This window comes from Lolium rigidum, chromosome 6, assembly GCF_022539505.1.
Source record: "Lolium rigidum isolate FL_2022 chromosome 6, APGP_CSIRO_Lrig_0.1, whole genome shotgun sequence".
In the NCBI taxonomy this organism is placed as follows: Eukaryota; Viridiplantae; Streptophyta; class Magnoliopsida; order Poales; family Poaceae; genus Lolium; species Lolium rigidum.
Window position 1 is genome coordinate 207,290,217 of NC_061513.1, and position 8,836 is coordinate 207,299,052.

The window sequence follows — 8,836 nt, forward strand, 5'->3', positions numbered from 1 at the left end:
ATTGACGGTGCATCCCGACGGTGACCTAGCAGTGACGGCGAGCATAGTCGTTCTGACCATGCCGATATCGGCATCGGCATCTTTTGGAGGCTGTGGTGCTCGAATCAAGGTGGGATTTGTTTCTTGTACGCCAAAAGTGATTTGAAACAAGTTTCGTGTTGAAGGTTAGGTAACGAAAGTTTGTAACTAGGGACCCTTGTAACTAAGCCCAAAATTATACTAGCGCCATGGTGAGGTTCTTTTTGATAGAGCTATACGGTTGGGCAAACTTTTTTGACACTTTTTAGATAGGGTTCCTTGTTGTTACACGTATGGCATCATGTATGGCAAATTTGGGGTCATTTGGAGATGTTCGAAAAAATCACTTTGCTTAAACGCATGCCGTTTCGTCTCACCGAAACCAGCTTTTCTAACAAGGTGATTTTTTCTACATTCTCTAAATGACCTCAAATTTCATACAACTGATCTTCTATACATAGATAGATAGATTGTTTCGTTTTTACATTTTTCGAACTTTTTATTTCCCTTTATAATCCCCAATTGATTTTCAGATTTGGTAACAAGTTATGGCATAATGTATGGCATCATTTTCGCCCTAAATTTGAAATTTTGTGAAACTTTCCCTTTTAGATATTCCTTGTTGTTATAGATATGGCATCATGTATGCCAAATTTGGTTAGGTCTCACTGAAACCATCTTTTGTAACAAGTTAGGTTTTTTCGACCTTCTGAAAAGGATTTTTTTGCGTGAAAAGTAATGGATACAACAAATCGGTGATGGTTTATCATTTTTTGCGTGAAAATTAATGGCTACAACAAATCGGTGATGGTTTATCATTTTTTGCGTGAAAATTAATGGCTACAACAAATCGGTGATGGTTTATCATTTTTTGCGTGAAAATTAATGGCTACAACAAATCGGTGATGGTTTATCATTTTTTGCGTGAAAATTAATGGCTACAACAAATCGGTGATGGTTTATTATTTTTTGCGTGAAAATTAATGGCTACAACAAATCGGTGATGGTTTATTATTTTTTTCGTGAAAATTAATGGCTACAACAAATCGGTGATGGTTTATTATTTTTTTCGTGAAAAGTAATGCCTAAAAGAGTTTATAATTTTTAGCGCGTGAAAATGAATACGTAAAACCGCCCTTTAGCATACTTAGAGAGTGGAAGGTAACCGCCGACAGAGAGAGAGGGGTTATCCCGCCCGTTAAATCATACGATCAACGGTCGGCGGGCACGATCCGCGTGACATGGGCTAGACCAATCGGAGCAATGTTGCACGTCCGCGAGAATTTGTGGAGGGAGAGGGCAAAACCGAGTAGTATCAAGAAACCAAGGACACCCGTATAATAAACGAGACTAAGGGATTCAAATATGAGATTTAAAAAATGGAAAATGCGTGTTTTGTACAATGAAACCCATCTTGGCCTACCTCAAACTATTTGCAATACAAATATACATGAGTGTGAGAATTGTGGCCTCATTTAGACAAAGTGTGTTTTGGGGAAAGCCGTTTTGGGAAGGGCTTATTGTGGAAAACCATGCACCTTCATAGCTACTAGGTGATTTGAGAAGGCCTTTGAGAAGTGGCAATTTGTGGTAAAACTTGATTTATCTATGACTTATCTATGTTTTGAGAACTGGCAATTTGTGGTAAAGACTCCATGAGTATGTGCCACTATTTTTCGGAATTTTTTGCACATTAAATGACTCATTTAACTAGTTAATCCCATTTGTTGACTGCTCCGTTGACCAGCCACTTGAGGGTAAACCGAGCATATTGCACTAGCCAGTATTAGCACTCAAGGGGAAAACCGAGCACACAAAAAATGCTAGTATATGACTCGAGGTTATATCTCGAGTATATCTAAATTTCCAGGGTTAGACTCGAGGACGCGTGTTGCGGTGCGTAAATGGAAGACGTGCAATTGTTGACGCGTAGACGCGGGTCGCGGTGCGAAGTCGAAGACGTGCAATCGTGGACGCGTGTCGCATTGCGTAAGTCCAAGCCGTGCAGACGTGCAGCGGTGGACGCGTAGGACGCGGGTCGCATTAACCACCCCTCGCCTTTATAGACGCCTCCTCCCACTATCTCTGTCACTCTCACTCGCCCACGCAACGACGCCTCTCTCACGTCCCATCATCTTCTCCAAAGCTCCCAAGCAAAGCCCTCTCCCTCTCCCTCTCCTCTGCCGGCGAGATGGACAAGGAGAATGCCAATCCCATCGTCGACGGCGCCATCGGCTCCAAGCGCGACGCCTCCCTCTTCGACGTCGTCCCCTCAACGGACGTCGCCGCCGCCGCCGCCGGTGCATCGGAGGCTGCTGCCGCCGGTGGCGGCCGGATCCCGCCGGGATTTGACCCCTATGAGCCGGTGCCGTACGTCCGGCCCCCGAACCCCTACGACACCTTCCCGGAGGACCCATGGAACGAGGTAACTACGGTTTGCTTCCTTTTTTGTTTCCCCATTCCTTTTTGAACCCTATTTTTGCTGGTATAGATGGATCTCGTAGATGGATGAGTATTGGGCTAATATTTGCGCCGATTTTATTCCATTTTGTTTTGATCACTTCTTGATTTCCTTTAAGATTTGGGGTTCGGCCGTTCGGTTAATTTATGCAAGTAATAATTGGATCTCAATCGGTTAATTTATGCAAGTAATCATGGGATCTCAATCAGTTATTTTATGCACTAATCAAAAGATATCAACCGTTTAATTTTGCAAATAATCTGGAATGTGTTCAAGTTCGGATCCGGAATCTGTTTCTTTGCCTATGATGAATCGTTGGGCACAAATTTTTACAGGGAGGGTTCAGCGAACCATTGCTATGTACAAATCTGTTGTGCATGAGCTTTGGTTCGCTTACACCTTCCCTGTAGATATATAATCATGCCCACTCTAACTGAGGCTGACTCTGTTTTTTTCCTAACTTTATTATCATGCACGTTCATCATCGTTGAAACTCATTCACTCATAGTTTCTGGTTGATATGGATCAGATGTCTGGCAGCGACGTCGGCAGCGACGACGAGGAGGAGAACGTCAAGACTCGCCGAGTGCCGCGGAGGCCGCAGGTCGGCCGAGACATCTCCTACTTCGCCAAGGGTGTGTACAGGTGCCCCTTCTGCACCAGGAGACTCGGCGCCACTGACTTCAACTGCCTCGTCACGCATGCCGAGAACATCAGCAACACCTTCCCCAAGGTCGGCACGACGGTGAATGTCTACTCCTTCCGCGCCAAGCACAGGGCGCTCGGCATGCACCTCCGCAAAGCATGCAGCGGGTGGAGATCTCCGCCGGGCGCATGCCTCCGCTCAAGCCCAAGGCTCCCAAGGGGAGCTGCAGCAACAAGTGGAGGGAGAGCCGGATGGGGTAGGCGGAGTCCCGGACGTGTGCTGCCGCTGCCTCCCATTTTGTTGTTGGGATTCCTTTGTTGTTAGCTAGGGATCCCTTGTTGTTATGTTGTTAATATGATGGTGCTCGTCAAGAACCTCGAACCTCGTTACTATGTTGGCTGCCGTGTATGCAGCTTATTATCTAGGGAGGGATCCCTATTATCTATCCCTATTCTACTATATTTTGTTGGTCTTTGTTTTCTCTATTTACTATGACCGTGAATTTATCGTACATTACCCCGGAGATTTGCTTCTAGATTTAACTACATACATATGGACCAGAGGGAGTACTAGATTTGCTGCCATATTGGGCAAACAACGAGGGCCAAAAGACACAAATAATTGAAGAAATACAGAAATGCAAGCTTCTCTAGATTTGATACTATTTTGGTGAAAAGGACAGAGAGAAAAAGGGGGAAAAGGTGCTCTTAATAATGCCAATTTGGGGCCGAGAGAGACAGAACCCAGCTCCTGCTCACGTGCAACCAAACGCGGACTCGTCCTGTCCCACGCGACGCGGCCCCACATGACGCGGCCCCACACGTGACAGAACGGTCAACTAAACGGGAATCCTGCCGTCTGAGCTGCTTCTGCGGGTTTCAAACAAGGGCTTGGGGAAAACTGAGGAAAAACTAAGGAGCTGAGGAAAACTGAGTACAACTAAGGAGCCAGGGGCACGAAAATAGAAATCCCTTTATTAAAAATCAACCATAATGAATTTTGAGGTGATTCCAACCCTCATAATTCACATTTGAAAAACTCTAATTGATTATGCACAGATATGACATAGTTGTTTCATATGATCATGTGCTAGACTCAAATAATGGCTATGTAGTCATTTCTAGCCCATTTAAATTATTTCAAATTTAGTATTTCAAATCTATGAGGTGTAGCACCCCATTTAAATCACTTTCCCAAGTAATGTGATTTGAGGTGATGACTTTAGTTTCATGCCTCATATTCTCTTATTTGAGGATATTAAATCTTAGTATATTTCAATGAGAGGAAATTATTTTCCTAACACTAAATAAGGAAACCCTAGTATGATGTTAAGTGATGATTGTGATGATGATAGATCATCTTGAGTGAGCCATTAAGGCTAAGTAGTCTCCTTAAGTATTGTTTGGTGATTGTTACCTCGTATCCGTTTATAGACGCTAGTACCGAAGGCTACGAGGAGGAGGAGGTCTTCTACGAAGAAGAAGAACACTTTGATCAATACACCAACCAAGGCAAGCTCTACTAATGCCAAGCTACTAGTGCAAGATACCATGGTACTAGTATTGTTGTTTAAAGTTTTACCTTTCCAAGTCCAAGTTTTTATCTTACAAGCTTTTACTTTGTTTACCAAGTCTTACTTGTTGAAGTTAATTCTTGTCTAAGTATAGAGTACCACAAGAGAGTCAAACTTAGCCTAGAAGAGCTAAAATGTAGATAGCACCCCTCATGATTAGTTGCTAGTGCTAAATCTAAAATTGAATACTCTAGATGGGAACTTGTGAAACAAATGACTTTGAAAACCTTAGGATGATGAATAATTCTATTGAAAGTTTTGAAGGTGAATATGAATTTTGAATGACATGGTGAATTTGACAAAAACTGATGGTTGGGTTCGGATGCAATACCATTCCAATTTTAGAGTACCCCCACAATACCTGATAATGGGTAAGGCTTTAACTGGAAATTTATGTATCTTAGTATGGGTTCCCTCTGAACAAGCGTCATAGAGGTTATGCTGAGGCTGCCTCCGTTGAAAGTGAAATGATGTGAAAAAGAGTTGAAAGTCCTACCCAAGCCCTGTGCAGTTCCTAGGATGGCAGTTTTGCTATCACTAGGAGGCCAAGCTCATAGGGGAGGTGCCTATACTAGGGTATGTAAGTGAAAGGTTAATGGTTGATGATCCGCATACTGAGTTATGATGATTCAGGGCTATCCCTGACGGATGTAATCAAAAGTTGTGGCACAAGAGTACGACCTCTGCAGAGTGTTAAACTATTCGAATAGCCGCGTCCACGGTCATGGACAGTTGGATGGTCATACTGTTCCGTTGTCAGATGTTTTCTAAAAGTGACGGGTGACTTGACAGGTGAAGTTGACTTATTTACAATAGAGTTGTGGGAATGACACTAATGTTCCCACTTGAGTAAGTCTAGGTAAATAAAGAGTCTTGACTAGTAAGTGCTTATGAAATAAAACTGGCTTTGTGCAAATGAACCTAGAGCCTAGAATCCATTAGAGATTTTAGTACTTCTATTAGTCTAGTTTGCGAGTACTTTAAAAGTACTCATGTCTTTGTCCCTGGCTATTCAAATGGCCAGACTACGAAGAGGAGAACTAGTACCAGGAAGATGGACAGCAGGACGTCTACGATAACTAGGACTACCTCATGACGTCTAGTGTTGCATGTGGAACAGATGGACCGCTACTACGTTTCCTCCGCTATGTGTTTTGTAATTGATCCTTAGATCAACTGTTGTTGTAAGACTTGGATCATGAGATCCTTTGTTGTAAGACTATTATGGTTTGTAATGAATGATGTTCTGTGATATCGACTGTTATGTCTCGCAAAAACATTCTTCCTGGGATTGCGATGTATGGCATAATAGGCATCTGGACTTAAAAATCCGGGTGTTGACACAATCAACCACTTCAAATTCAATTTTCTCCTTTCTGAAGTTGGTAGGTGTACCGAAAACTACGTCCAGTGATATTTTACCAAGGGAGTAAGCGGGTCAGGTTGGGATGATGTCGTGGAATCCCGTGTCGGACTCTCTTAGCATGTCAACCGTTAAGCCCATTGCTTTCATTGTGCTGGCGAATAACAGATTCAGACCACTTCCTCCATCCATAAATACCTTGCTCATGTTGTATCCTCCGATCTGTGCTTCAAGGACCAGAGCAGCGTGGACATGCCTTGGAACGGACTTCGGGTGATCCGCTTTGCTAAAAGATATGCTTTGGTCTGACCAGTCGATATATTCGGGTGCGTCGTAGCAACCTCGACGTACTTCACTTCTCGCGAAAACTTCTTGACTTCTCTCTTTGAAAAAACTGGTTTTATGGATCATGCTGACCTGTCCTCGAGACTCTGGGAATACTTCGGTTGGTACGTACTTGTCTCCTCCTTCTGGTATATATGGTTTTGGTGGATAATCATAGGGTGCCGCTCTTTTTTCCACTGGATGAGCTCTTGCTGCGGCTTCGGCCCTAAGATCGTCGCAGAACTGCCGAACTTCGAGGAACTGCCGACAATTTCTGAGCAGATGACTGGACTTTTTAAGGTTATCCTTTGGGTCGATGTAAGAATGCAGATAACACGGTGCTTCAAGTTGCTCCGTGGCCGATAGGTAAGGTGTGCGAAGACGATTTTTGTTCGGCTGCGTGTTGTGATATCCCCGTTCATACTGTCGGGGGCGAGTCGCGATCTGCTCCTCTTCTTCACGGTGTGAATCCCTTCGTATTTTCATTTGCTCCTCTATGCTGCCGAAGCTGCTTCGGCTGCCCTCTCCCGTACTCCTAGGCAGGACTGCCAAGGCTGCTGCTGGCGCGGTATCATCTGGAACCAAAGTTCTTGACTTGACGCGTTTGAACTAGGGAGGCGAAGAAACCCTCTGGAATCGATGATGAAGTGAACACCACCGAAAGTAGTATCCATGTTGCCACGCGACTCTGTGGAGATCGGATGCGATGCCTCAGCGTGCGATACAAACTCGAAGGACCCGCAGCGAACTGAATCTCTTGGATTCGATGGCGTTGGTGACTCTAGCACGAACGCTGCAGACGTAACTGGAACTGCCGATGACCTGCCTTGTGCCGACAAGTTTCCCACAGACGGCGCCAATTGTCGAGGGTACTCCTCGGCAATGCCCTCCGTTTGGGGCTTAGGGTAGATGGAATCCTGTAGGCTGACACGAGACATCGGTTATCAAACAAGCGGGAAAAGTGATTTACCTAGGTTCGGGGCCCTCGATGAGGTAAAACCCTTACGTCCTGCCTGTCTGATCTTGATTATGAAAATATCGGGTTACAATGGGGTGCCGAAGGTTTCGGCTATGATCTCGTCGAGAGGCTAAGTTCTATGGGGACCTAGCTCTGGACTTATGGTGGCTAAGATTGCTAAGATTGCGTCTGTCCTCGACAGCCCCTCTCCTGGCCCTTATATAGGGAGCCAGGTCTCGAGAGATCTGTCCGGGTACGACTAGGTTACAAAGGGCCCTAGTTCTAGACTTTCCTTGTATTCTCCGTCTCTTCGTCTTGTTCTTCAAGGAATCTTCTTCGGCACCGACGTAGTAGTCCACCTTGCCATCAAGTGTCTTCATGGGCCTCCAGTTGGGCCGCATAGGATAGGGCAATAACCGTTACCCGAAGGGTAATGCCCACGTCAACCGGCTATATTATTGGAGTTGCTCTTAAGGTTGTTCTACATTTAATGATTTTTGTGAGATGCATGCATGTAATTGGGTTAGCCTTGTATTTTGCCTATGACTCGGTTCAAGTATTGTTTCTTTGGTAAGATACAACAACACCATCTCTCTTTATTAATTATAGTGCCACATAAAGATATTGCCTATGATACCGTGCTAAGATACACCCATTGTGAAAGGCCTTAGAGCATCTTTACTAATGTGCCGCATGACGCACGCCAATAGCGATTTGAGGGTTCGGCGTGATTTTTGGACCACAACGACGCACCTCAAAAATAGCCGGCCAGTTTTAAAGCCCAATACAATTGCCGGCAACCCCGTGCCAGCCCCTTTGCGTGGGTTGGCGACTGGGCGCTCCGGCGCCTGGCGCTACGTCGAATGGAAGCCCTCGGTTCCGCCTGGAAGCCGTTGAATGAGAGGCTGGCTAATGACCTAGCCATGCATGTCGTATATTAATGGCGCCACCGTCCACATACCTTTCGCCTAACTACGGCCAAGCAATAATTGCGCACCATCGCACCCACGCCTGCCTCCGAGTATAAAACGGGGTGCTCAGGCATCGGCTCCTCCTCACACAAACCCTCGCGCCACCATCTCCCCCCAAGCTCTCCATGGCAGGTTCTATGGGGTGCGATCACGGACGCAGCCGCCGAGGCAGAGGCCGGGGTGCAGGATCCCCACCCCCTGAATGCTCACCGTCACCGGACTTCTTCCACATGTTCTTCAAGTTCGTCGTCCTCATCAAGGAGGACCCTTTCGGTTCAAAAGGCTTCCGGAGAAGTTCGCGGAATATCTCGCCAGGCGGGAGCCTGCAAGCGTGCACTTGCGAGAAGCCAGCCGCGGCTTTTGCCGGTGTCCTGTCAAGGTGTTGTTCGACAGGGAAGGCTACATGTTCCTGCACACTGGCTGGGAGAAGTTCGCCCGCGCCCACATACTTGAGATCGGTTGCTTGGTGAACTTCAAGTGGGAAGGCGACAACGAGCTCAGGGTGAAGGTATTTGATGACAC